Here is a 27,280-nt window from a genome sequence, read left to right on the forward strand (position 1 = left end):
CGCTCCCTCTCTCGCTCCCTCTCTCGTTCCCTGTCTTGCGCCCTCTCTCGCTTCCTCTCTCGCTCCCTCTCTCGTTCTACCTCACTCCATCTCTCATTCCATCTCTCGTTCCATCTCTCGTTCCCTCTCTCGTTCCCTTTCTCGCTCCATCTCTCGCTCTAACTCGCTCCCTCTCTTGTTCCCTGTCTCGCTCTACTTTGCTCCCTCTCTCGCTCCCTCTCTCGTTCCCTGTCTCGTTCCCTGTCTCGCTTCCTCTCTCACTTTCTCTCTCGCTTCCTCTCTCGCTCCCTCTCTCGTTCTACCTCGCTCCATCTCTCGTTCCCTCTCTCGTTCCCTGTCTCGCTCCCTCTCTCGTTCCCTCTCTCGCTCTAACTCGCTCCCTCTCTTATTTCCTCTCTCGCTCTACCTCGCTCCCTCTCTCGTTCCCTCTCTCGCTCCACCTTGCTCCCTCTCTCGTTTCCTCTCTCGCTCTACCTCGCTCCCTCTCTCGTTCCCTCTCTCGCTCTACCTTGCTCCCTCTCTCGCTCTACCTCGCTCCCTCTCACGTTCCCTCTCTCACTCTACTTTGCTCCCTCTCTCGCTCCCTATCTTGTTCCCTGTCTCGCTCTACCTCGCCCCTTGCTCCCACTCTAGTTCCCTCTGTCGCTCTACCTCGCTCCCTCTCTCGCTTCCTCTCTCGTTCCCTGTCTCGTTCTACCTCACTCGCTCTCTCGTTCCATGTCTCACTCTACCTCGATCCCTCTCTTGCTCCCTCTCCCCCTCTCGCTCCCCCTCTCGCTCCCTCTCGTGCTCCCTGTCTCACTCTACCCTGCGTCCCTCTCTCGTTCCCTCTCTTGCTCTACCTTGCTCCCTCTCGCTCCCTCTCTCATTCCCTCTCTCGCCCCCTCTCTCGTTCCCTGTCTCGCTCCCTCTCTCGTTCCCTCTCTCGTTCCCTCTCTCGCTCCCTCTCTCTCTCCCTCTCTCGCTCCCTCTCTCGTTCTACCTCGCTCCATAACTCGTTCCCTCTCTCGCTCCATCTCTCGTTCCCTCTCTCGCTCTACCTTGCTCCCTCTCTCATTCCCTCTCTCGCTCTACCTTGCTCCCTCTCTCGTTCCCTCTCTCGCTCTACCTTGCTCCCTCTCTCGTTCCCTGTCTTGCTCTACCTTGCTCCCTCTCTCGCTCCCTCTCTCGCTTCCTCTCTCGTTCTACCTCGCTCCATCTCTCATTCCCTCTCTCGTTCCCTCTCTCGCTCTAACTCGCTCCCTCTCTTGTTCCCTGTCTCGCTCTACTTTGCTCCCTCTCTCGCTCCCTCTCTCGTTCCCTCTCTCGTTCCCTCTCTCGTTCCCTGTCTCGTTCTACCTCGCTCCATCTCTCGTTCCCTGTCTCGTTCCCTGTCTCGCTCCCTCTCTCGTTCCCTCTCTCGCTCTAACTCGCTCCCTCTCTTATTTCCTCTCTCGCTCTACCTCGCTCCCTCTCTCGTTCCCTCTCTCGCTCCACCTTGCTCCCTCTCTCGTTTCCTCTCTCGCTCTACCTCGCTCCCTCTCTCGTTCCCTCTCTCGCTCTACCTTGCTCCCTCTCTCGCTCTACCTCGCTCCCTCTCACGTTCCCTCTCTCACTCTACTTTGCTCCCTCTCTCGCTCCCTATCTTGTTCCCTGTCTCGCTCTACCTCGCCCCTTGCTCCCACTCTAGTTCCCTCTGTCGCTCTACCTCGCTCCCTCTCTCGCTTCCTCTCTCGTTCCCTGTCTCGTTCTACCTCACTCGCTCTCTCGTTCCATGTCTCACTCTACCTCGATCCCTCTCTTGCTCCCTCTCCCCCTCTCGCTCCCCCTCTCGCTCCCTCTCGTGCTCCCTGTCTCACTCTACCCTGCGTCCCTCTCTCGTTCCCTCTCTTGCTCTACCTTGCTCCCTCTCGCTCCCTCTCTCATTCCCTCTCTCGCCCCCTCTCTCGTTCCCTGTCTCGCTCCCTCTCTCGTTCCCTCTCTCGTTCCCTCTCTCGCTCCCTCTCTCTCTCCCTCTCTCGCTCCCTCTCTCTCTCCCTCTCTCTCTCCCTCTCTCGCTCCCTCTCTCGTTCTACCTCGCTCCATAACTCGTTCCCTCTCTCGCTCCATCTCTCGCTCCCTGACTCTCGCTCCCTCTCTCGCTCCCTATCTCTCCCCCTGACTCTCGCTCCCTGACTCTCGCTCCCTGACTCTCGCTCCCTGACTCTCGCTCCCTGACTCTCGCTCCCTGACTCTCGCTCCCTGACTCTCGCTCCCTCTCTCGCTCCTTGACTCTCGCTCCCTCTCTCGCTCCCTGACTCTTGCTCCCTGACTCTCGCTCCCTCTCTCGCTCCCTGACTCTCGCTCCCTCTCTCGCTCCCTCTCTCGCTCCCTGAATCTCGCTCCCTCTCTCGCTCCCTGACTCTTGCTCCCTGACTCTTGCTCCCTGACTCTTGCTCCCTGACTCTCGCTCCCTGACTCTCGCTCCCTGACTCTTGCTCCCTGACTCTTGCCCCCTGACTCTCGCTCCCTGACTCTCGCTCCCTGACTCTCGCTCCCTGACTCTCGCTCCCTGACTCTCGCTCCCTGACTCTCGCTCCCTGACTCTCGCTCCCTCTCTCGCTCCCTCTCTCGCTCCTTGACTCTCGCTCCCTCTCTCGCTCCCTGACTCTTGCTCCCTGACTCTCGCTCCCTCTCTCGCTCCCTGACTCTCGCTCCCTCTCTCTCGCTCCCTGACTCTCGCTCCCTCTCTCGCTCCCTCTCTCGCTCCCTGAATCTCGCTCCCTCTCTCGCTCCCTGACTCTTGCTCCCTGACTCTTGCTCCCTGACTCTCGCTCCCTGACTCTCGCTCCCTCTCTCGCTCCCTGACTCTCGCTCCCTGACTCTCGCTCCCTCTCTCGCTCCCTGACTCTCGCTCCCTGACTCTCGCTCCCTCTCTCGCTCCCTCTCTCGTTCCCTGTCTTGCGCCCTCTCTCGCTTCCTCTCTCGCTCCCTCTCTCGTTCTACCTCACTCCATCTCTCATTCCATCTCTCGTTCCATCTCTCGTTCCCTCTCTCGCTCCATCTCTCGCTCTAACTCGCTCCCTCTCTTGTTCCCTGTCTCGCTCTACTTTGCTCCCTCTCTCGCTCCCTCTCTCGTTCCCTGTCTCGTTCCCTGTCTCGCTTCCTCTCTCACTTTCTCTCTCGCTTCCTCTCTCGCTCCCTCTCTCGTTCTACCTCGCTCCATCTCTCGTTCCCTCTCTCGTTCCCTGTCTCGCTCCCTCTCTCGTTCCCTCTCTCGCTCTAACTCGCTCCCTCTCTTATTTCCTCTGTCGCTCTACCTCGCTCCCTCTCTCGTTCCCTCTCTCGCTCCACCTTGCTCCCTCTCTCGTTTCCTCTCTCGCTCTACCTCGCTCCCTCTCTCGTTCCCTCTCTCGCTCTACCTTGCTCCCTCTCTCGCTCTACCTCGCTCCCTCTCACGTTCCCTCTCTCACTCTACTTTGCTCCCTCTCTCGCTCCCTATCTTGTTCCCTGTCTCGCTCTACCTCGCCCCTTGACCTCGCTCCCTCTCTCGCTTCCTCTCTCGTTCCCTGTCTCGTTCTACCTCACTCGCTCTCTCGTTCCATGTCTCACTCTACCTCGATCCCTCTCTTGCTCCCTCTCCCCCTCTCGCTCCCCCTCTCGCTCCCTCTCGTGCTCCCTGTCTCACTCTACCCTGCGTCCCTCTCTCGTTCCCTCTCTTGCTCTACCTTGCTCCCTCTCGCTCCCTCTCTCATTCCCTCTCTCGCCCCCTCTCTCGTTCCCTGTCTCGCTCCCTCTCTCGTTCCCTCTCTCGTTCCCTCTCTCGCTCCCTCTCTCTCTCCCTCTCTCGCTCCCTCTCTCGTTCTACCTCGCTCCATAACTCGTTCCCTCTCTCGCTCCATCTCTCGTACCCTCTCTCGCTCTACCTTGCTCCCTCTCTCATTCCCTCTCTCGCTCTACCTTGCTCCCTCTCTCGTTCCCTCTCTCGCTCTACCTTGCTCCCTCTCTCGTTCCCTGTCTTGCTCTACCTTGCTCCCTCTCTCGCTCCCTCTCTCGCTTCCTCTCTCGCTCCCTCTCTCGTTCTACCTCGCTCCATCTCTCATTCCCTCTCTCGTTCCCTCTCTCGCTCTAACTCGCTCCCTCTCTTGTTCCCTGTCTCGCTCTACTTTGCTCCCTCTCTCGCTCCCTCTCTCGTTCCATGTCTCGCTCCCTCTCTCGCTTCCCCTCTCGCTTCCCCTCTCGCTTCCCCTCTCGCTTCCCCTCTCGCTTCCTCTCTCGCTCCCTCTCTCGTTCCCTGTCTCGCTCTACTTTGCTCCCTGTCTCGTTCCCTGTCTCGCTTCCTCTCTCGCTCCCTCTCTCGTTCTACCTCGCTCCCTCTCTCGTTCCCTCTCTCGTTCCCTCTCTCGCTCCCTCTCTCGTTCCCTCTCTCGTTCCCCCTCTCGCTCTACCTCGCTCCCTCTCTCGTTCCCTCTCTCGCTCTACCTTGCTCCCTCTCTCGCTCTACCTCGCTCCCTCTCTCGTTCCCTCTCTCGTTCCCTCTCTCGTTCCCCCTCTCGCTCTACCTCGCTCCCTCTCTCGTTCCCTCTCTCGCTCCACCTTGCTCCCTCTCTCGCTCTACCTCGCACCCTCTCTCGTTCCCTCTCTCGTTCCCCCTCTCGCTCTACCTCGCTCCCTCTCTCGTTCCCTCTCTCGCTCCACCTTGCTCCCTCTCTCGCTCTACCTCGCTCCCTCTCACGTTCCCTCTCTCACTCTCCTTTGCTCCCTCTCTCGCTTCCTCTCTCGTTCCCTGTCTCGTTCTACCTCACTCGCTCCCTCGTTCCATGTCTCACTCTACCTCGATCCCTCTCCCCCTCTCGCTCCCCCTCTCGCTCCCCCTCTCGCTCCCTCTCTCGCTCCCTGACTCTCACTCCCTCTCTCGCTCTCTCTGACTCTCGCTCCCACTCTTGCTCTCCCTCCCTCTCTTGCTCCCTCTGTCTCTCCCTGACTCTCGCTCCAAAACTCTCGATCCCTGTCTCTCGCTCCCTGACTCTAGCTCCTTGTCTCGCTCCCTCTCTCGCTCCCTGACTCTCGTTCCCTCTCTCGCTCCCTCTCCCTTTTCCTCTCTTGCTCCCGGACTCTCGCTCCCTCTCTCGCTCCCGCTCTCGTTCCTGGACTCTCGCTCCCTCTCTAGCTCCGTCTCTAGCTCCCTCTCTCGCTCCCTGATTCTCGCTCCCTCTCTCGCTCCCTCTCTCGCTCCCTCTCTCGCTCCCTCTCTCGCTCCCTCTCTCGATCCCGGACTCTCGCTCCCTCTCTCTCCCCCTGACTCTCGCTCCCTCTCTCTCCCCCTGACTCTTGCCCCCTCTCTCGCTTCCTGACTGTCGCTCACTCTCTCGCTCCCTCTCTCAATCCCTGACTCTCGCTCCCTCTCTCTCTCCCTGACTCTCGCTCCCTCTCTCTCCCCCTGACTCTCGCTCCCGCTCTCTCCACCTGACTCTTGCTCCCTCTCTCTCCCCCTGACTCTCACTCCCTCTCTCTCCCCCTGACTCTCACTCCCTCTCTCTCCCCCTGACTCTCGCTCCCTCTCTCTCCCCCTGACTCTCGCTCCCTGACTCTCGCTCCCTCCCTCTCTCTCCCCCTGACTCTCGCTCCCTCTCTCGCTCCCTGACTCTCGCTCCCTCTCTCGCTCCCTCTCTCGCTCCCTGACTGTCGCTCCCTGACTCTCGCTCCCTCTCTCTCCCCCTGACTCTCGCTCCCTGACTCTCGCTCCCTCTCTCTCTCTCCCCCTGACTCTCGCTCCCTGACTCTCGCTCCCCGACTCTCGCTCCCTGACTCTCGCTCCCTCTCTCGCTCCCTCTCTCGCTCCCTCTCTCGCTCCCTGACTCTCGCTCCCTGACTCTCGCTCCCTCTCTCGCTCCCTCTCTCTCCCCCTGACTCTCGCTCCCTGACTCTCGCTCCCTCTCTCGCTCCCTCTCTCGCTCCCTGACTCTCGCTCCCTCTCTCGCTCCCTCTCTCGCTCCCTGACTCTCGCTCCCTCTCTCGCTCCCTCTCTCTCCCCCTGACTCTCGCTCCCTCTCTCGCTCCCTCTCTCGCTCCCTCTCTCGCTCCCTGACTCTCGCTCCCTGACTCTCGCTCCCTGACTCTCGCTCCCTCTCTCGCTCCCTATCTCTCCCCCTGACTCTCGCTCCCTGACTCTCGCTCCCTGACTCTCGCTCCCTGACTCTCGCTCCCTGACTCTCGCTCCCTCTCTCGCTCCTTGACTCTCGCTCCTTGACTCTCGCTCCCTGACTCTCGCTCCCTCTCTCGCTCCCTCTCTCGCTCCCTGACTCTCGCTCCCTCTCTCGCTCCCTGACTCTTGCTCCCTGACTCTCGCTCCCTCTCTCGCTCCCTGACTCTCGCTCCCTCTCTCGCTCCCTCTCTCGCTCCCTGAATCTCGCTCCCTCTCTCGCTCCCTGACTCTTGCTCCCTGACTCTTGCTCCCTGACTCTCGCTCCCTGACTCTCGCTCCCTGACTCTCGCTCCCTCTCTCGCTCCCTGACTCTCGCTCCCTCTCTCGCTCCCTGACTCTCGCTCCCTCTCTCGCTCCCTGACTCTCGCTCCCTGACTCTCGCTCCCTCTCTCGTTCCCTGTCTTGCGCCCTCTCTCGCTTCCTCTCTCGCTCCCTCTCTCGTTCTACCTCACTCCATCTCTCATTCCATCTCTCGTTCCATCTCTCGTTCCCTCTCTCGTTCCCTCTCTTGTTCCCTTTCTCGCTCCATCTCTCGCTCTAACTCGCTCCCTCTCTTGTTCCCTGTCTCGCTCTACTTTGCTCCCTCTCTCGCTCCCTCTCTCGTTCCCTGTCTCGTTCCCTGTCTCGCTTCCTCTCTCACTTTCTCTCTCGCTTCCTCTCTCGCTCCCTCTCTCGTTCTACCTCGCTCCATCTCTCGTTCCCTGTCTCGTTCCCTGTCTCGCTCCCTCTCTCGTTCCCTCTCTCGCTCTAACTCGCTCCCTCTCTTATTTCCTCTCTCGCTCTACCTCGCTCCCTCTCTCGTTCCCTCTCTCGCTCCACCTTGCTCCCTCTCTCGTTTCCTCTCTCGCTCTACCTCGCTCCCTCTCTCGCTCTACCTTGCTCCCTCTCTCGCTCTACCTCGCTCCCTCTCACGTTCCCTCTCTCACTACTTTGCTCCCTCTCTCGCTCCCTATCTTGTTCCCTGTCTCGCTCTACCTCGCCCCTTGCTCCCACTCTAGTTCCCTCTGTCGCTCTACCTCGCTCCCTCTCTCGCTTCCTCTCTCGTTCCCTGTCTCGTTCTACCTCACTCGCTCTCTCGTTCCATGTCTCACTCTACCTCGATCCCTCTCTTGCTCCCTCTCCCCCTCTCGCTCCCCCTCTCGCTCCCTGTCTCACTCTACCCTGCGTCCCTCTCTCGTTCCCTCTCTTGCTCTACCTTGCTCCCTCTCGCTCCCTCTCTCATTCCCTCTCTCGCCTCCTCTCTCGTTCCCTGTCTCGCTCCCTCTCTCGTTCCCTCTCTCGTTCCCTCTCTCGCTCCCTCTCTCTCTCCCTCTCTCGCTCCCTCTCTCGTTCTACCTCGCTCCATAACTCGTTCCCTCTCTCGCTCCATCTCTCGTTCCCTCTCTCGCTCTACCTTGCTCCCTCTCTCATTCCCTCTCTCGCTCTACCTTGCTCCCTCTCTCGTTCCCTCTCTCGCTCTACCTTGCTCCCTCTCTCGTTCCCTGTCTTGCTCTACCTTGCTTCCTCTCTCGCTCCCTGTCTCGCTCCCTCTCTCGCTCTACCTCGCTCCATCTCTCATTCCCTCTCTCGTTCCCTCTCTCGCTCTAACTCGCTCCCTCTCTTCTTCCCTGTCTCGCTCTACTTTGCTCCCTCTCTCGCTCCCTCTCTCGTTCCCTCTCTCGTTCCCTCTCTCGTTCCCTGTCTCGCTCCCTCTCTCGCTTCCCCTATCGCTTCCCCTCTCGCTTCCCCTCTCGCTTCCCCTCTCGCTTCCCCTCTCGCTTCCTCTCTCGCTCCCTCTCTCGTTCCCTGTCTCGCTCTACTTTGCTCCCTGTCTCGTTCCCTGTCTCGTTCCCTGTCTCGCTTCCTCTCTCGCTCCCTCTCTCGTTCTACCTCGCTCCCTCTCTCGTTCCCTCTCTCGTTCCCTCTCTCGCTCCCTCTCTCGTTCCCTCTCTCGTTCCCTCTCTCGTTCCCTCTCTCGTTCCCCCTCTCGCTCTACCTCGCTCCCTCTCTCGTTCCCTCTCTCGCTCCACCTTGCTCCCTCTCTCGCTCTACCTCGCTCCCTCTCTCGTTCCCCCTCTCGCTCTACCTCGCTCCCTCTCTCGTTCCCTCTCTCGCTCCACCTTGCTCCCTCTCTCGCTCTACCTCGCTCCCTCTCACGTTCCCTCTCTCACTCTCCTTTGCTCCCTCTCTCGCTTCCTCTCTCGTTCCCTGTCTCGTTCTACCTCACTCGCTCCCTCGTTCCATGTCTCACTCTACCTCGATCCCTCTCTTGCTCCCTCTCCCCCTCTCGCTCCCCCTCTGGCTCCCCCTCTGGCTCCCCCTCTCGCTCCCCCTCTCGCTCCCCCTCTCGCTCCCTCTCTCGCTCCCTGACTCTCACTCCCTCTCTCGCTCTCTCTGACTCTCGCTCCCACTCTTGCTCTCCCTCCCTCTCTTGCTCCCTCTGTCTCTCCCTGACTCTCGCTCCAAAACTCTCGATCCCTGTCTCTCGCTCCCTGACTCTAGCTCCTTGTCTCGCTCCCTCTCTCGCTCCCTGACTCTCGTTCCCTCTCTCGCTCCCTCTCCCTTTTCCTCTCTTGCTCCCGGACTCTCGCTCCCGCTCTCGTTCCTGGACTCTCGCTCCCTCTCTAGCTCCGTCTCTAGCTCCCTCTCTCGCTCCCTCTCTCGATCCCGGACTCTCGCTCCCTCTCTCTCCCCCTGACTCTCGCTCCCTCTCTCTCCCCCTGACTCTCGCCCCCTCTCTCGCTTCCTGACTGTCGCTCACTCTCTCGCTCCCTCTCTCAATCCCTGACTCTCGCTCCCTCCCTCTCTCTCCTCCTGACTCTCGCTCCCTCTCTCTCCCCCTGACTCTCACTCCCTCTCTCTCCCCCTGACTCTCGCTCCCTCTCTCTCCCCCTGACTCTCGCTCCCTGACTCTCGCTCCCTCCCTCTCTCTCCTCCTGACTCTCGCTCCCTCTCTCGCTCCCTGACTCTCGCTCCCTGACTCTCGCTCCCTGACTCTCGCTCCCTGACTCTCGCTCCCTCTCTCTCCCCCTGACTCTCGCTCCCTGACTCTCGCTCCCTCTCTCTCTCTCCCCCTGACTCTCGCTCCCTGACTCTCGCTCCCTGACTCTCGCTCCCTGACTCTCGCTCCCTTTCTCGCTCCCTCTCTCGCTCCCTGACTCTCGCTCCCTGACTCTCGCTCCCTCTCTCGCTCCCTCTCTCTCCCCCTGACTCTCGCTCCCTGACTCTCGCTCCCTCTCTCGCTCCCTGACTCTCGCTCCCTGACTCTCGCTCCCTCTCTTGCTCCCTCTCTCTCCCCCTGACTCTCGCTCCCTGACTCTCGCTCCCTCTCTCGCTCCCTGACTCTCGCTCCCTCTCTCGCTCCCTCTCTCGCTCCCTCTCTCGCTCCCTCTCTCGTTCCCTGTCTCACTCTACCTCGCTCCCTCTCTCGTTCCCTCTCTCGCTCCCTCTCTCGTTCCCTGTCTCACTCTACCTCGCTCCCTCTCTCGTTCCCTCTCTCGCTCCCTCTCTCGTTCCCTGTCTCGCTCTACCTCGCTCCCTCTCTCGCTCCCTCTCTCGTTCCCTGTCTCACTCTACCTCGCTCCCTCTCTCGTTCCCTGTCTCGCTCTACCTCGCTCCCTCTCTCGCTCCCTCTCTCGCTCCCTCTCGCGCTCCCTCTCTCGCTCCCTGACTCTCGCTCCCACTCTCGCTCCCTAACTGTCGCTCCCTCTCTAGCTCCCTCTCTCGCTCCCTCTCTCCATGACTCTCGCTCCCTCTCTCGCTCCCTCTCTCGCTCCCTCTCTCGCTCCCTCTCTCGCTCTACTTCGCTCCCTTTCTCGTTCCGTGTCTCGCTCTACCTCGCTCCCTCTCTCGTTCCCTGTCTCGCTCTACCTCGCTCCCTCTCTCTCGCTCCCTGACTCTCGCTCCCTCTCTCGAACCTCTCTCGCTCCCAGACTCTCGCTCCCTCTCTCGAACCTCTCTCACTCCCTCTCTCTCCCTGACTCTGGCACCCCCTCTTGCTCCCTCCCTCAATCCCTGACTCTCGCGCCCTCTCTCGCTCTCCCTGACTCTCGCTCCCTCTCTCGCTCCCTCTCCCGTTCCCTCTCTCGCTCTACCTTGCTCCCTCTCTCGTTCCCTGTCTCGTTCTACCACACTCCCTCTCTCGCTCCATCTCGCTCCCTCTCTCGTTCCCTATCTCACTCCCTCTCTCGCTCCCTCTCTCGCTCTCCCTGACTCTAGCTCCCTCTCTCACTCCCGGACTCTCGCTCCCTCTCTCGCTCCCGGACTCTCGCTCCCTCTCTCGCTCCCTGACTCTCGCTCCCTCTCTCGCTCCCTGACTCTCGCTCCCTGACTCTCGCTCCCTCTGTCGCTCTCCCTGACTCTAGCTCCCTCTCTCGCTCCTGGACTCTCGCTCCTTCTCTCGCTCCCTCTCTCGCTCCCGGACTCTCGCTCCCTCTCTCGCTCCCTCCCTCGCTCCCTCCCTCCCTCGCTCCCTCCCTCGCTCCCTCCCTCGCTCCCTCACTCGCTCCCTCTCTCCCTGACTCTCACTCCCCCTCTCCCTGACTCTCGCGCTCTCTCTCTCTCCCTGACTCTCGCTCCCAATCTTGCTCCCTCTCTCGCTCCCTGACTCTAGCTCCCTCTCTCGCTCCCTGACTCTCGCTCCCTGACTCTCGCTCCCTCTCTCGCTCTCTCTCTCGCTCCCTGACTCTCGCTCCCTCTCTCGCTCCCTGACTCTAGCTCCCTCTCTCGCTCCCTGACTCTCGCTCCCTCTCTCGCTCCCTGACTCTCGCTCCCTCTCTCGCTCCCTCTCTCTCTCCCTCTCTCGTTCCCAGTCTCGCTCTACCTCGCTCCCTCTCTCGCTCCCTCTCTCGCTCCCTCTCTCTCTCCCTCTCTCGTTCCCTGTCTCACTCTACCTCGCTCCCTCTCTCGCTCCCTCTCTTGTTCCCTGTCTCGCTCTAGGTTGCTCCCTCTCTCGCCCCCTCTCGTTCCCTGTCTCGCTCTACCTCGCTCCCTCTCTCGTTCCCTCTCTCGCTCTACTCGCTCCCTCTCTCGCCCCCTCTCTCGCGCCCTCTCTCGTTCCCTGTCTCGCTCTACCTCGCTCCCTCTCGCTCCCTCTCTCGCTCCCTCTCTCGCTCCCTCTCACGTTCCCTCTCTCACTCTACCTTGCTCCCTCTCTTGTTCCATGTCTTGCTCTGCCTCACCCCTCGCTCCCTCTCTCGTTCCCTCTCTCGCTCCCTCTCTCGCTCCCTGACTCTCGCTCCCTCTATCGCTCCCTCTCTCGCTCCCTGACTCTCGCTCCCTGACTCTCGCTCCCTGACTCTCGCTCCCTGACTCTCGCCCCCTCTCTCGTTCCCTGTCCAGCTCTACCTCGCCCCTCTCTCGTTCCCTCTGTTGTTCTACCTCGCTCCCTCTCTCGCCCCCTCTCGTTCCCTGTCTAGCTCTACCTCGCCCCTCTCTCGTTCCCTCTGTCGTTCTACCTCGCTCCCTCTCTCGCTCCCTCTCTCGTTCTACCTCGCTCCCTCTCTTGCTCCATCTCGCTCTCGTTCCATGTCTCGCTTTACCTCGCTCCCTCTCTCGTTCCCTGACTTTCGCTCCCTCTCTCGCTCTCCCAGACTCTCGCTCCCTCTCTCTCCCTCACTTTCACTCCCACTCTTGCTCCCTCTCTCGCCCTCTCTCTCGCCCCCTCTCTCGCCCCCTCTCTCGCTCCCTCTCTCGCTCCCTGACTCTCGTTCCCTCTCTCGCTCCCTGACTCTCGCTCCCTCTCTCGTTCCCTCTGTCGTTCTATCTCGCCCCCCTTCTCGTTCCCTCTGTCGTTCTACCTCGCGCCCTCCCTCGCCCCCTGACTCTTGCTCCCTCTCTCGTTCCCCCTCTCGCTCTACCTCGCTCCCTCTCTCGTTCCCTCTCTCGCTCCACCTTGCTCCCTCTCTCGCTCTACCTCGCTCCCTCTCACGTTCCCTCTCTCACTCTCCTTTGCTCCCTCTCTCGCTTCCTCTCTCGTTCCCTGTCTCGTTCTACCTCACTCGCTCCCTCGTTCCATGTCTCACTCTACCTCGATCCCTCTCTTGCTCCCTCTCCCCCTCTCGCTCCCCCTCTCTCTCCCTCTCTCGCTCCCTCTCTCGCTCCCTGACTCTCGCTCCCTCTCTCGCTCTCTCTGACTCTTGCTCCCACTCTTGCTCTCCCTCCCTCTCTTGCTCCCTCTGTCTCTCCCTGACTCTCGCTCCCACTCTTGCTCCCTCTCTCGCTCCCTAACTCTCGCTCCAAAACTCTCGATCCCTGTCTCTCGCTCCCTGACTCTAGCTCCTTGTCTCGCTCCCTCTCTCGCTCCCTGACTCTCGTTCCCTCTCTCGCTCCCTCTCCCTTTTCCTCTCTTGCTCCCGGACTCTCGCTCCCGCTCTCGTTCCTGGACTCTCGCTCCCTCTCTAGCTCCGTCTCTAGCTCCCTCTCTCGCTCCCTGATTCTCGCTCCCTCTCTCGCTCCCTCTCTCGATCCCGGACTCTCGCTCCCTCTCTCTCCCCCTGACTCTCGCTCCCTCTCTCTCCCCCTGACTCTCGCCCCCTCTCTCGCTTCCTGACTGTCGCTCACTCTCTCGCTCCCTCTCTCAATCCCTGACTCTCGCTCCCTCCCTCTCTCCCTGACTCTCGCTCCCTCTCTCTCCCCCTGACTCTCACTCCCTCTCTCTCCCCCTGACTCTCGCTCCCTCTCTCTCCCCCTGACTCTCGCTCCCTGACTCTCGCTCCCTCCCTCTCTCTCCCCCTGACTCTCGCTCCCTCTCTCGCTCCCTGACTCTCGCTCCCTGACTCTCGCTCCCTGACTCTCGCTCCCTCTCTCGCTCCCTCTCTCGCTCCCTGACTCTCGCTCCCTGACTCTCGCTCCCTCTCTCTCCCCCTGACTCTCGCTCCCTGACTCTCGCTCCCTCTCTCTCTCTCCCCCTGACTCTCGCTCCCTGACTCTCGCTCCCTGACTCTCGCTCCCTCTCTCGCTCCCTCTCTCGCTCCCTGACTCTCGCTCCCTGACTCTCGCTCCCTCTCTCGCTCCCTCTCTCTCCCCCTGACTCTCGCTCCCTGACTCTCGCTCCCTCTCTCGCTCCCTGACTCTCGCTCCCTGACTCTCGCTCCCTCTCTCGCTCCCTCTCTCTCCCCCTGACTCTCGCTCCCTGACTCTCGCTCCCTCTCTCGCTCCCTGACTCTCGCTCCCTCTCTCGCTCCCTCTCTCGCTCCCTGACTCTCGCTCCCTCTCTCGCTCCCTCTCTCTCCCCCTGACTCTCGCTCCCTGACTCTCACTCCCTCTCTCGCTCCCTCTCTCGCTCCCTGACTCTCGGCCCCGGACTCTCGCTCCCTCTCTCGCTCCCTGACTCTCGTTCACTCTCTCAATCCCTGACTCTCGCTCCCTGTCTCGCTCTCTCTAGCTCCCTCTCTAGCTCCCTCTCTAGCTCCCTCTCTAGCTCCCTCTCTAGCTCCCTCTCTAGCTCCCTCTCTCGCTCCCTCTCTCGCTCTACCTCTCTCCCTCTCTCGCTCCCTCTCTCACCCCCTCTCTCATTCCTGTCTCGCTCTACCTCGCTCCCTCTCTCGTTCCATGTCTCGCTCTACCTCGCTACCTCTCTCGCTCCATCTCTCGCTCCCTCTCTCGCTCCATCATTCGCTCCCTCTTTCGCTCTACCTCGCTCCCTCTCTTCCCTCTCTCGCTCTACCTCTCTCCCTCTCTCACCCCCTCTCTCATTCCTGTCTCGCTTTACCTCGCTCCCTCTCTCGTTCCATGTCTCGCTCTACCTCGCTACCTCTCTCGCTCCATCTCTCTCTCCCTCTCTCGTTCCCTCTCTTGCTCGACCTTGCTCCCTCTCTCGCCCCCTGACTCTCGCTCCCTGACTCTCGCTCCCTGACTCTCGCTCCCTGACTCTCGCTCCCTCTCTCACTCCCTGACTCTCGCTTCCTGACTCTCGCTCCCTGACTCTCGCTCCCTGACTCTCGCTCCCTGACTCTCGCTCGCTGACTCTCGCTCGCTGACTCTCGCCCCTGACTCTCGCCCCCTGACTCTCGCCCCCTGACTCTCGCCCCCTGACTCTCGCCCCCTGACTCTCGCCCCCTGACTCTCGCCCCCTGACTGTCGCCCCCTGACTCTCGCCCCCTGACTCTCGCCCCCTGACTCTCGCTCCCTCTCTCGCTCCGACTCTCGCTCCCTCTCTCGCCCCCTGACTCTCGCTCCCTCTCTCGCTCCCTCTCTCGCCCCCTGACTCTCGCTCCCTCTCTCGCTCCGACTCTCGCTCCCTGACTCTCGCCCCCTGACTCTCGCCCCCTGACTCTCGCTCCCTGACTCTCGCCCCCTCTCTCGCCCCCTCTCTCGCTCCCTCTCTCGCCCCCTCTCTCGCCCCCTGACTCTCGCACCCTGATTCTTGCACCCTGATTCTCGCACCCTGATTCTCGCTCCCTGACTCTCGCTCCCTCTCTCGCTTCCTCTCTCGCTCCCTCTCTCGCTCCCTCTCTCGCTCCCTCTCTCGCTCCCTGACTCTCGCTCCCTCTCTCGCTCCCTGACTCTCGCTCCCTGACTCTCGCTCCCTGACTCTCGCTCCCTCTCTCGCTCCCTGACTCTCGCTCCCTGACTCTCGCCCCCTCTCTCGCCCCCTCTCTCGCCCCCTCTCTCGCCCCCTCTCTCGCCCCCTCTCTCGCCCCCTCTCTCGCCCCCTCTCTCGCCCCCTGACTCTCGCCCCCTCTCTCGCACCCTGATTCTCGCTCCCTGACTCTCGCTCCCTCTCTCGCTCCCTCTCTCGCTTCCTCTCTCGCTCCCTCTCTCGCTCCCTGACTCTCGCTCCCTCTCTCGCTCCCTGACTCTCGCTCCCTCTCTCGCTCCCTGACTCTCTCTCCCTCTCTCGTTCCCTCTCTCACTCCCTGACTCTCGCTCCCTCTCTCGCTCCCTCTCTCGCTCCCTCTCTCGCTCCCTCTCTCGCCCCCTGACTCTCGCCCCCTGACTCTCGCCCCCTGACTCTCGCCCCCTGACTCTCGCCCCCTGACTCTCGCCCCCTGACTCTCGCTCCCTCTCTCGCTCCCTCTCTCGCTCCCTCTCTCGCTCCCTCTCTCGCTCCCTGACTCTCGCTCCCTGACTCTCGCTCCCTCTCTCGCTCCCTGACTCTTGCTCCCTGACTCTCGCTCCCTCTCTCGCCCCCTGACTCTCGCTCCCTCTCTCGCTCCCTCTCTCGCTCCCTCTCTCGCTCCCTCTCTCGCTCCCTCTCTCGCTCCCTCTCTCGCTCCCTGACTCTCGCTCCCTCTCTCGCTCCCTCTCTCGCCCCCTGACTGTCACTCCCTGACTCTCGCTCCCTCTCTCGCTCCCTCTCTCGCTCCCTCTCTCGCTCCTTCTCTCGCTCCCTGACTCTCGCTCCCTGACTCTCGCTCCCTGACTCTCGCTCCCTCTCTCGCTCCCTCTCTCGCTCCCTGACTCTCGCTCCCTGACTCTTGCTCCCTCTCTCGCTCCCTCTCTCGCTCCCTCTCTCGCTCCCTGACTCTCGCTCCCTGACTCTCGCTCCCTGACTCTCGCTCCCTGACTCTCGCTCCCTCTCTCGCTCCCTGACTCTCGCTCCCTGACTCTCGCTCCCTCTCTCGCTCCCTCTCTCGCTCCCTGACTCTTGCTCCCTCTCTTGCTCCCTGACTCTCGCTCCCTCTCTCGCTCCCTGACTCTCGCTTCCTCTCTCGCTCCCTGACTCTCGCTCCCTCTCTCGCTCTCTGACTCTCGCTCCCTCTCTCGCTCCCTGACTCTCGCTCCCTGACTCTCGCTCCGTGACTCTCGCTCCCTGACTCTCGCGCCCTGACTCTCGCTCCCTCTCTCGCTCCCTGACTCTCGCTCCCTGACTCTCGCTTCCTCTCTCGCTCCCTCTCTCGCTCCCTGACTCTCGCTCCCTCTCTCGCCCCCTGACTCTCGCCCCCTGACTCTCGCCCCCTGACTCTCGCCCCCTGACTCTCGCCCCGTGACTCTCGCTCCGTGACTCTCGCGCCCTGACTCTCACTCCCTCTCTCGCTCCGTGACTCTCGCGCCCTGACTCTCACTCCCTCTCTCGCTCCCTCTCTCGCTCCCTCACTCGCTCCCTCTCTCGCTCCCTGACTCTCGCTCCCTGACTCTCGCTCCCTCTATCGCTCCCTCTCTCGCTCCCTGACTCTCGCTCCCTCCCTCCCTCTACCTCGCTCCCTCTCTCGCTCCCTCTCTCGCTCTACCTCGCTCAGTCCCTCTCTCGTTCCCTCTGTTGCTCTACCTCGCTCCCTCTCTCGTTCCCTGTCTCACTCTACCTCACTCCCTCTCCTGTTCCCTCTCTCGCTCCCTCTCTCGCTCCCTCTCTCGCTCCCTCTCTCTCTCCCTCTCGCGCTCCCTCTCGCGCTCCCTCTCTCGCTCCCTCTCTCGTTCCCTGTCTCGCTCCCTGTCTCGCTCTACCTTGCTCCCTCTCTTGTTCCCTCTCTCGCTCTACCTCGCTCCCTCTCTCGTTCCCTGTCTCGCTCTACTTTGCTCCCTCTCTCGCTCCCTCTCTCGCTCCCTCTCTCGCTCCCTCTCTCATTCCCTCTCTCGTTCCCTCTCTCGCTCCATCTCTCATTCCCTCTCTCGCTCCATCACTTGTTCCCTCTCTCGTTCCCTCTCTCGTTCCCTCTCTCGCTCCCTCTCTCGTTCCCTCTCTCGCTCTACCTCGCTTCCTCTCTCGCTCCCTCTCGCGTTCTACCTCGCTCCATCTATCGTTCCCTCTCTCGTTCCCTCTCTCGTTCCCTCTCTCGTTCCACCTCTCGTTCCATCTCTCGTTCCATCTCTCGTTCCCTCTCTCGCTCTAACTCGCTCCCTCGCTTGTTCCCTCTCTCGCTCTACCTCGCTCCCTCTCTCGTTCCCTCTCTCGTTCCCTCTCTCGCTCTAACTCGCTCCCGCTCTTGTTCCCTCTCTCGCTCCCTCTCTCGTTTCCTCTCTCGCTCCACCTTGCTCCCTCTCTCGTTCCCTCTCTCGCTCTACCTCGCTCCCCCTCTCGTTTCCTCTCTCGCTCCAGCTTGCTCCCTCTCTCATTCCCTCTCTCGCTCCACCTCGCTCCCTCTCACGTTCCCTCTCTCACTCTACTTTGCTCCCTCTCTTGCTCCCTCTCTTGTTCCCTGTCTCACTCTACCTCGCCCCTCGCTCCCTCTCTCGTTCCCTCTGTCGCTCTACCTCGCTCCCCCTCTCGCTCCCTGACTCTCGCTCCCTCTCTCGCTCTCCCTGACTCTCGCTCCCACTTTTGCTCGCCCTCCGTCTCTTGCTCCCTTTCTCGCTCCCTCTCTCGCTCCTTGACTCTCGCTCCCTAACTCTCGCTCCCTAACTCTCGCTCCCTCTCTCTCTCCCTGACTCTCGCTCCCTCTCTCGCTCCCTCTCTCGCTCCCTGACTCTAGCTCCCTCTCTCGCTCCCTCTCTCGCTCCCTCTCTCTCTCCCTGACTCTCGTTCCCTCTCTCGCTCCCTGATTCTCGCTCCCCCTCTCGCTCCCTGACTCTCGCTCCCTCTCTCGCTCCCTCTCTCTCTCCCTGACTCTCGCTCCCTCTCTCGCTCCCTGACTCTAGCTCCCTCTCTCGCTCCCTCTCTCTCTCCCTGACTCTCGCTCCCTCTCTCTCTCCCTGACTCTCGCTCCCTCTCTCCCTGACTCTCGCTCCCTCTCTCGCTCCCTGACTCTCGCTCCCTCTCTCGCTCCCGGACTCTCGCTCCCTCTCTCGCTCCCTCTCTCGCTCCGCTCCCGGACTCTCGCTCCCTCTCTCGCTCCCTGACTCTCGCTCCCTCTCTCAGAGGGTGCAGAATTCTTAAAGTGCATCCAGGGGAGCTTTTTGAGCCAACATGTAGAAAGTCCTACAAGAGAGGGGGCGGTACTGGACCTAATTCTAGGGAATGTAGCCGGGCAATTGGTTGAAGTGTCAGTAGGAGAGCATTTTGGCGACAGTGACCATAATTCGGTGAGATTTAAGGTGGTCATGGAAAAAGACAAAGACGGCCCGGAAATAAGGGTTCTAAATTGGGGATTTTAATATGATAAGGCAGGATCTGGCCAAAGTGGACTGGGAGCAGCTACTTATAGGAAAATCCACATCAAAGCAGTGGGAGACTTTCAGAAGGGAAATAGAGAGAGTACAACGCCAACATGTTCCTGTAAAGGTCAAGGGTGGGACCAACAAGCAAAGGGAACCTTGGATGACAAGGGATATACAAAAATGCATTAGGAAAAAAAGGGGGGCTTTTGGCAGTTACAAAAGACTAAAGACGGAGGAAGCCCTAGAGAAGTATAAAAAGTGCAGGGGCATACTTAAACAAGAAATTAGGAGGGCGAGGAGGGGCCATGAAATAACACTGGCGAGCAAAATAAAGGAAAATCCTAAGATGTTTTATAAGTATATTAAGGGCAAGAGGATAACCAGGGAAAGGGTAGGGCCCATTAGGGACCAAAGTGGCAATCTGTGTGTAGAGCCAGATGATGTAGGCGGGGTTTTAAATGAAGTTTTTGCATCTGTGTTCACTATGGAGAAAGACGATGTAGACATAGAAATCGGGCAAGGGGACTGTGACATACTTGAACATATTAGCATCGAGAGGGAGGCGGTACTAGCGGTTTTAGCAGGCCAAAAAGTGGATAAATCCCCAGGCCCGGACGAGATGTATCCCAGGCTGTTGTGTGAGGCAAAGGAGGAGATTGCAGGGGCTCTGACACAAATTTTCAGAACCTCTCTGGCCACAGGGGATGTACCAGAGGACTGGAGAACAGCTAACGTAGTACCATTATTCAAGAAGGGTAGCAGGGATAAACCAGGGAATTACAGGCCAGTGAGCCTAACATCTGTGGTAGGGAAATTATTGGAAAAAATTCTGAGGGACAAAATTAGTCTCCACTTGGAGAGGCAAGGATTAATCGGGGATAGTCAGCATGGCTTTGTCAAGGGTAAATCATGTCTGACCAATCTGATTGAATTTTTCGAGGGGGTGACTAGGTGTGTGGATGAGGGAAATGCTGTGGATGTGGTTTACATGGATTTCAGTAAAGCTTTTGACAAAGTCCCGCATAGGAGACTGGTCAAGAAGGTAAGAGCCCATGGGATCCAGGATGCCTTGGCGCATTGGATCCTAAACTGGCTGAGTGGCAGGAGGCAGAGGGTGATGGTCGAAGGTTGCTTTTGTGACTGGAAGCCGGTGTCCAGTGGGGTACCTCAGGGATCGGTGCTGGGACCCTTGCTGTTTGTGATCTACATAAATGATTTGGATGAAAATGTAAAAGGTATGATCAGTAAGTTTGCAGATGACACGAAAATTGGTGGGGTGGTAAATTGCGAGGAGGAAAGCCTTGGCTACAGGACGATATAAATGGGTTGGTCAGATGGGCGGAAAAGTGGCAAATGGAATTTAACCCTGAAAAGTGCGAGGTGATGCATTTTGGACGGACAAATAAGGCAAGGGAATACACAATGAGTGGTAGGACCCTAGGAAGTACAGAGGGTCAGAGGGACCTTGGTGTACATGTACATAGATCCCTGAAGGCAGCGGAACAGGTAGATAAGGTGGTTAAAAAGGCATATGGGATACTTGCCTTCATTAGCCGAGGCATAGAATATAAGAGCAGGGAGGATATGATGGAGCTGTACAAAACGCTGGTGAGGCCACAGCTGGAGTACTGTGTGCAGTTCTGGTCGCCTCACTATAGGAAGGATGTGATTGCTTTGGAGAGGGTGCAGAGAAGATTCACCAGGATGTTACCTGGGATGGAGCGCCTCAGCTATGAAGAAAGACTAAACAGGCTGGGGTTGTTTTCCTTGGAGCAAAGAAGGCTGAGGGGGGACCTGATTGAGGTGTACAAAATGATGAGGGGCATAGATAGGGTAGATAAAGAGGAACTTTTCCCCTTAGTAGGGGAGTCAATAACAAAGGGGCATAGATTCAAGGTAAGGGGCAGGAGGTTTGGAGGGGATTTGAGGAGGAACTTTTTCACCCAGAGGGTGGTTGGAATCTGGAACTCACTGCCTGAAAGGGTGGTAGAGGCAGGAACCCTCACAACATTCAAGAAGCATTTGGATGAGCACTTGAAATGCCATTGCATACAAGGCTATGGACCAAATGCTGGAAAATGGGATTAGACTGGACAGGGATTGATGGTCGGCGCAGACACGATGGGCCGAAGGGCCTCTTTCTGTGCTGTATAACTCTATGACTCTATGACTCTCGCTTCCTGACTCTCGCTCCCTCTCTCGCTCCCTGACTCTCGCTCCCTGACTCTCGCTCCCTGACTCTCGCTCCCTGACTCTCGCTCCCTGGCTCTCGCTCCCTGACTCTCGCTCCCTCTCTCCCTCTACCTCGCTCCCTCTCTCGCTCTACCTCGCTCAGTCCCTCTCTCGTTCCCTCTGTTGCTCTACCTCGCTCCCTCTCTCGTTCCCTGTCTCACTCTACCTCACACCCTCTCCTGTTCCCTCTCTCGCTCCCTCTCTCGCTCCCTCTCTCGCTCCCTCTCTCTCTCCCTCTCGCGCTCCCTCTCTCGCTCCCTCGCTCGCTCCCTCTCTCGCTCCCTCTCTCGCTCCCTCTCTCGTTCCCTGTCTCGCTCCCTCTCTCGTTCCCTGTCTCGCTCCCTGTCTCGCTCCCTGTCTCGCTCCCTCTCTCGCTCTACCTTGCTCCCTCTCTCGTTCCCTCTCTCGCTCTACCTCGCTCCCTCTCTCGTTCCCTGTCTCGCTCTACTTTGCTCCCTGACTCTCGCTCCCACTCTTGCTCTCCCTCCCTCTCTTGCTCCCTTTCTCGCTCGCTCTCTCGCTCCTTGACTCTCGCTCCCTAACTCTCGCTCCCTAACTCTCGCTCCCTCTCTCTCTCCCTGACTCTCGTTCCCTCTCTCGCTCCCTCTCTCGTTCCCATTCTTGCTCCCGGACTCTCGCTCCCTCTCTCGCTCCCTCCCTCTCTCACTCCCTCTCTCGCTCCCTCTCTCGCTCCCTGACTCTAGCTCCCTCTCTCGCTCCCTCTCTCGCTCCCTCTCTCTCTCCCTGACTCTCGTTCCCTCTCTCGCTCCCTGATTCTCGCTCCCTCTCTCGCTCCCTCTCTCGCTCTCTGACTCTAGCTCCCTCTCTCGCTCCCTCTCTCTCTCACTGACTCTCGCTCCCTCAATCTCTCCCTGACTCTCGCTCCCTCTCTCCCTGACTCTCGCTCCCTCTCTCGCTCCCTGACTCTCGCTCCCTCTCTCTCTCCCTGACTCTTGCTCCCTCTCTCTCTCCCTGACTCTCGCTCCCTCTCTCTCTCCCTGACTCTCGCTCCCTCTCTCAATCCCTGACTCTCGCTCCCCCTCTCTCCCCCTGACTCTCGCTCCCTCTCTCTCCCCCTGACTCTCGCTCCCTCTCTCGCTCCCTCTCTCTCTCCCTCTCGCGCTCCCTCTCTCGCTCCCTCTCTCGTTCCCTGTCTCGCTCCCTCTCTCGTTCCCTGTCTCGATCCCTGTCTCGCTCCATCTCTCGCTCCCTCTCTCGCTCCCTGTCTCGCTCCCTGTCTCGCTCCCTCTCTCGCTCTACCTTGCTCCCTCTCTCGTTCCCTCTCTCGCTCTACCTCGCTCCCTCTCTCGTTCCCTGTCTCGCTCTACTTTGCTCCCTGACTCTCGCTCCCACTCTTGCTCTCCCTCCCTCTCTTGCTCCCTTTCTCGCTCCCTCTCTCGCTCCTTGACTCTCGCTCCCTAACTCTTGCTCCCTAACTCTCGCTCCCTCTCTCTCTCCCTGACTCTCGTTCCCTCTCTCGCTCCCTCTCTCGTTCCCATTCTTGCTCCCGGACTCTCGCTCCCTCTCTCGCTCCCTCCCTCTCTCGTGCCCTCTCTCGCTCCCTCTCTCGCTCCCTGACTCTAGCTCCCTCTCTCGCTCCCTCTCTCGCTCCCTCTCTCCCTGACTCTCGTTCCCTCTCTCGCTCCCTGATTCTCGCTCCCTCTCTCGCTCCCTCTCTCGCTCCCTGACTCTAGCTCCCTCTCTCGCTCCCTCTCTCTCTCCCTGACTCTCGCTCCCTCTCTCTCTCCCTGACTCTCGCTCCCTCTCTCCCTGACTCTCGCTCCCTCTCTCGCTCCCTGACTCTCGCTCCCTCTCTCTCTCCCTGACTCTCGCTCCCTCTCTCTCCCCCTGACTCTCGCTCCCTCTCTCTCCCCCTGACTCTCGCTCCCTCTCTCTCCCCCTGACTCTCGCTCCCTCTCTCGCTCCCTCTCTCGCTCCCTCTCTCGCTCCCTGACTCTAGCTCCCTCTCTCGCTCCCTCTCTCGCTCCCTCTCTCTCTCCCTGACTCTCGTTCCCTCTCTCGCTCCCTGATTCTCGCTCCCTCTCTCGCTCCCTCTCTCGCTCCCTGACTCTAGCTCCCTCTCTCGCTCCCTCTCTTTCTCCCTGACTCTCGCTCCCTCTATCTCTCCCTGACTCTCGCTCCCTCTCTCCCTGACTCTCGCTCCCTCTCTCGCTCCCTGACTCTTGCTCCCTCTCTCTCTCCCTGACTCTCGTTCCCTCTCTCGCTCCCTCTCTCGTTCCCATTCTTGCTCCCGGACTCTCGCTCCCTCTCTCGCTCCCTCCCTCTCTCGCTCCCTCCCTCTCTCGCTCCCTCTCTCGCTCCCTGACTCTAGCTCCCTCTCTCGCTCCCTCTCTCTCTCCCTGACTCTCGTTCCCTCTCTCGTTCCCTCTCTCGCTCCCTGATTCTCGCTCCCTCTCTCGCTCCGTCTCTCGCTCCCTGACTCTAGCTCCCTCTCTCGCTCCCTCTCTCTCTCCCTGACTCTCGCTCCCTCTCTCCCTGACTCTCGCTCCCTCTCTCGCTCCCTGACTCTCGCTCCCTCTCTCTCTCCCTGACTCTCGCTCCCTCTCTCTCCCCCTGACTCTCGCTCCCTCTCTCTCCCCCTGACTCTCGCTCCCTCTCTCTCCCCCTGACTCTCGCTCCCTCTCTCGCTCCCTCTCTCGCTCCCTGACTCTAGCTCCCTCTCTCGCTCCCTCTCTCGCTCCCTCTCTCTCTCCCTGACTCTTGTTCCCTCTCTCGCTCCCTGATTCTTGCTCCCTCTCTCGCTCCCTGACTCTAGCTTCCTCTCTCGCTCCCTCTCTCGCTCCCTCTCTCGCTCCCTCTCTCTCTCCCTGACTCTCGTTCCCTCTCTCGCTCCCTGATTCTCGCTCCCACTCTCGCTCCCTCTCTCGCTCCCTGACTCTAGCCCCCTCTCTCGCTCCCTCTCTCGCTCCCTCTCTCTCTCCCTGACTCTCGCTCCCTCTCTCTCTCCCTGACTCTCGCTCCCTCTCTCCCTGACTCTCGCTCCCTCTCTCGATCCCTCTCTCTCTCCCTGACTCTCGCTCCCTCTCTCTCCCCCTGACTCTCGCTCCCTCTCTCTCCCCCTGACTCTCGCTCCCTCTCTCTCCCCCTGACTCTCGCTCCCTCTCTCGCTCCCTCTCTCGCTCCCTGACTCTACTCCCTCTCTCGCTCCCTCTCTCGCTCCCTCTCTCTCTCCCTGACTCTCGTTCCCTCTCTCGCTCCCTGATTCTCGCTCCCTCTCTCGCTCCCTCTCTCGCTCCCTGACTCTAGCTCCCTCTCTCGCTCCCTCTCTCTCTCCCTGACTCTCGCTCCCTCTCTCTCTCCCTGACTCTCGCTCCCTCTCTCCCTGATTCTCGCTCCCTCTCTCGCTCCCTGACTCTTGCTCCCTCTCTCTCTCCCTGACTCTCGCTCCCTCTCTCGCTCCCTGACTCTTGCTCCCTCTCTCTCTCCCTGACTCTTGCTCCCTCTCTCTCTCCCTGACTCTCGCTCCCTCTCTCTCTCCCTGACTCTCGCTCCCTCTCTCAATCCCTGACTCTCGCTCCCTCTCTCTCCCCCTGACTCTCGCTCCCTCTCTCTCCCCCTGACTCTCGCTCCCTCTCTCTTTCCCTGTCTCACTCTACCTCTCTAGCTCCCTCTCTCGCTCCCTGATTCTCGCTCCCTCTCTCGCTCCCTCTCTCGCTGCATCTCTCGCTCCCTCCCTCGCTCCCTGTCTCACTCTACCTCTCTCGCTCCCTCTCTCGCTCCCTCTCTCGCTCCATCTCTCGCTCCCTCTCTCGCTCCCTCTCTCGCTCCCTCTCTCACTCCATCTCTCGTTCTCTCTCTCGATCCCGGACTCTCGCTCCCACTCTCGCTCCCTGACTCTCACTCACTCTCTCGCTCCCCCTCTCGCTCCCTCTCTCGCTCCCTGTCTCACTCTACCTCTCTCGCTCCCTCTTTCTCTCCCTCTCTCATCCGTCTCTCGCTCTACCTCACTCCCTTTCTCGTTCCCTCTCTCGCTCCCTCTCGCGCTCCCTCTCGCGCTCCCTGACTAGCTCCCTCTCTCGCTCCCTCTCTCTTTCCCTGTCTCACTCTACCTCTCTCGCTCCCTCTTTCTCTCCCTCTCTCATCCCTCTCTCGCTCTACCTCACTCCCTTTCTCGTTCCCTCTCTCGCTCCCTCTCGCGCTCCTTCTCGCGCTCCCTCTCTCGTTCCGTCTCACTCTATCCTGCATCTCTCTCTCTCCCTCTCTCTTTCCCTCTCTCACTCTACCTTGCTCCCTCTCGCTCCCTCTCTCTTTCCCTGTCTCACTCTACCTCTCTCGCTCCCTCTTTCTCTCCCTCTCTCATCCCTCTCTCGCTCTACCTCACTCCCTTTCTCGTTCCCTCTCTCGCTCCCTCTCGCGCTCCTTCTCGCGCTCCCTCTCTCGTTCCGTCTCACTCTATCCTGCATCTCTCTCTCTCCCTCTCTCTTTCCCTCTCTCACTCTACCTTGCTCCCTCTCGCTCCCTCTCTCATTCCCTCTCTCATTCCCTCTCTCACCCACTCTCTCGTTCCCTGTCTCGCTCTACCTCGCTCCCTCTCTCATTCCCTGTCTCGCTCTACCTCGCTCCCTCTCTCGTTCCCTGTCTCGCTCCCTGTTTTGCTCCCTCTCTCGCTCCCTCTCTCGCTCCCTCTCTCGTTCTACCTCGCTCCATAACTCGTTCCCTCTCTCGTTCCCTCTCTCGCTCCATCTCTCGTTCCCTCTCTCGCTCTACCTCGTTCCCTGTCTCGCTCCCTCTCTCGCTTCCTCTCTCGCTCCCTCTCTCGTTCTACCTCGCTCCCTCTCTCATTCCCTCTCTCGCTCCATCTCTCGTTCCCTCTCTAGCTCTACCTTGCTCCCTCTCTCGTTCCCTCTCTCGCTCTACCTCGCTACCTCTCACGTTCCCTCTCTCACTCTACTTTGCTCCCTCTCTTGCTCCCTCTGTCTCGCTCTACCTCGCCCGTCGCTCCCTCGTTCCCTCTGTCGCTCTACCTTGCTCCCATCTCGCTTCCTCTCTCGTTCCCTGACTCGTTCTACCTCACTCGCTCTCTCGTTCCATGTCTCACTCAACCTCGCTCCCTCTCTCGCTCCCTCTCTCGCTCCCGGACTCTCGCACCCTGACTCTCGCTCCCTCTCTCGCTCCCTCTCTCGCTCCCTGACTCTCGCTCCCTCTCTCTCTCCCTGACTCTCGCTCCCTCTCTCTCTCCCTGACTCTCGCTCCCTCTCTCGCTCCCTCTCTCGCTCCCTCTCTCGCTCCCTCTCTCACTCCCGGACTCTCGCTCCCTCTCTCGCTCCATGACTCTCGCTCACTCTCTCGCTCCCTCTCTCAATCCCTGACTCTCGCTCCCTCTCTCTCTCCCTGACTCTCGCTCCCTCTCTCTCCCCCTGACTCTCGCTCCCTCTCTCTCCACCTGACTCTCACTCCCTCTCTCTCCCCCTGACTCTCGCTCCCTCTCTCTCCCCCTGACTCTCGCTCCCTCTCTCTCCCCCTGACTCTCGCTCCCTCTCTCTCCCCCTGACTCTCGCTCCCTCTCTCTCCCCCTGACTCTCGCTCCCTCTCTCTCCCCCTGACTCTCGCTCCCTCTCTCTCCCCCTGACTCTCGCTCCCTCTCTCTCTCCCTGACTCTCGCTCTCTCTCTCTCCCCGACTCTCGCTCCCTCTCTCGCTCCCTCTCTCGCTCCCTGATTCTCGCTCCCTCTCTCGCTCCCTCTCTCGCTCTCTGACTCTAGCTCCCTCTCTCGCTCCCTCTCTCTCTCACTGACTCTCGCTCCCTCAATCTCTCCCTGACTCTCGCTCCCTCTCTCCCTGACTCTCGCTCCCTCTCTCGCTCCCTGACTCTCGCTCCCTCTCTCTCTCCCTGACTCTTGCTCCCTCTCTCTCTCCCTGACTCTCGCTCCCTCTCTCTCTCCCTGACTCTCGCTCCCTCTCTCAATCCCTGACTCTCGCTCCCCCTCTCTCCCCCTGACTCTCGCTCCCTCTCTCTCCCCCTGACTCTCGCTCCCTCTCTCGCTCCCTCTCTCTCTCCCTCTCGCGCTCCCTCTCTCGCTCCCTCTCTCGTTCCCTGTCTCGCTCCCTCTCTCGTTCCCTGTCTCGATCCCTGTCTCGCTCCATCTCTCGCTCCCTCTCTTGCTCCCTGTCTCGCTCCCTGTCTCGCTCCCTCTCTCGCTCTACCTTGCTCCCTCTCTCGTTCCCTCTCTCGCTCTACCTCGCTCCCTCTCTCGTTCCCTGTCTCGCTCTACTTTGCTCCCTGACTCTCGCTCCCACTCTTGCTCTCCCTCCCTCTCTTGCTCCCTTTCTCGCTCCCTCTCTCGCTCCCTCTCTCGCTCCTTGACTCTCGCTCCCTAACTCTTGCTCCCTAACTCTCGCTCCCTCTCTCTCTCCCTGACTCTCGTTCCCTCTCTCGCTCCCTCTCTCGTTCCCATTCTTGCTCCCGGACTCTCGCTCCCTCTCTCGCTCCCTCCCTCTCTCGTGCCCTCTCTCGCTCCCTCTCTCGCTCCCTGACTCTAGCTCCCTCTCTCGCTCCCTCTCTCGCTCCCTCTCTCCCTGACTCTCGTTCCCTCTCTCGCTCCCTGATTCTCGCTCCCTCTCTCGCTCCCTCTCTCGCTCCCTCTCTCGCTCCCTCTCTCTCTCCCTGACTCTCGCTCCCTCTCTCTCTCCCTGACTCTCGCTCCCTCTCTCCCTGACTCTCGCTCCCTCTCTCGCTCCCTGACTCTCGCTCCCTCTCTCTCTCCCTGACTCTCGCTCCCTCTCTCTCCCCCTGACTCTCGCTCCCTCTCTCTCCCCCTGACTCTCGCTCCCTCTCTCTCCCCCTGACTCTCGCTCCCTCTCTCGCTCCCTCTCTCGCTCCCTCTCTCGCTCCCTGACTCTAGCTCCCTCTCTCGCTCCCTCTCTCGCTCCCTCTCTCTCTCCCTGACTCTCGTTCCCTCTCTCGCTCCCT

The 27,280-nt window shown here is 60.6% G+C and overlaps 1 protein-coding gene and 1 pseudogene across 1 annotated transcript in view; one reads left to right on the top strand and one right to left on the bottom strand.

The window, feature by feature from the left end:
* Nucleotides 1-27,280, top strand: part of tmem145 (transmembrane protein 145) — a 490,673-nt gene that overhangs the window by 11,600 nt on the left and 451,793 nt on the right. The gene's annotated exons all lie outside the window — the stretch shown is intronic.
* LOC147109740 (uncharacterized) lies at nucleotides 866-11,203 on the bottom strand (annotated as a pseudogene).

This window comes from Somniosus microcephalus, chromosome 12 (genome assembly GCF_052327205.1).
Source record: "Somniosus microcephalus isolate GS21.2 chromosome 12, FLI_Smic_1.0, whole genome shotgun sequence".
In the NCBI taxonomy this organism is placed as follows: Eukaryota; Metazoa; Chordata; class Chondrichthyes; order Squaliformes; family Somniosidae; genus Somniosus; species Somniosus microcephalus.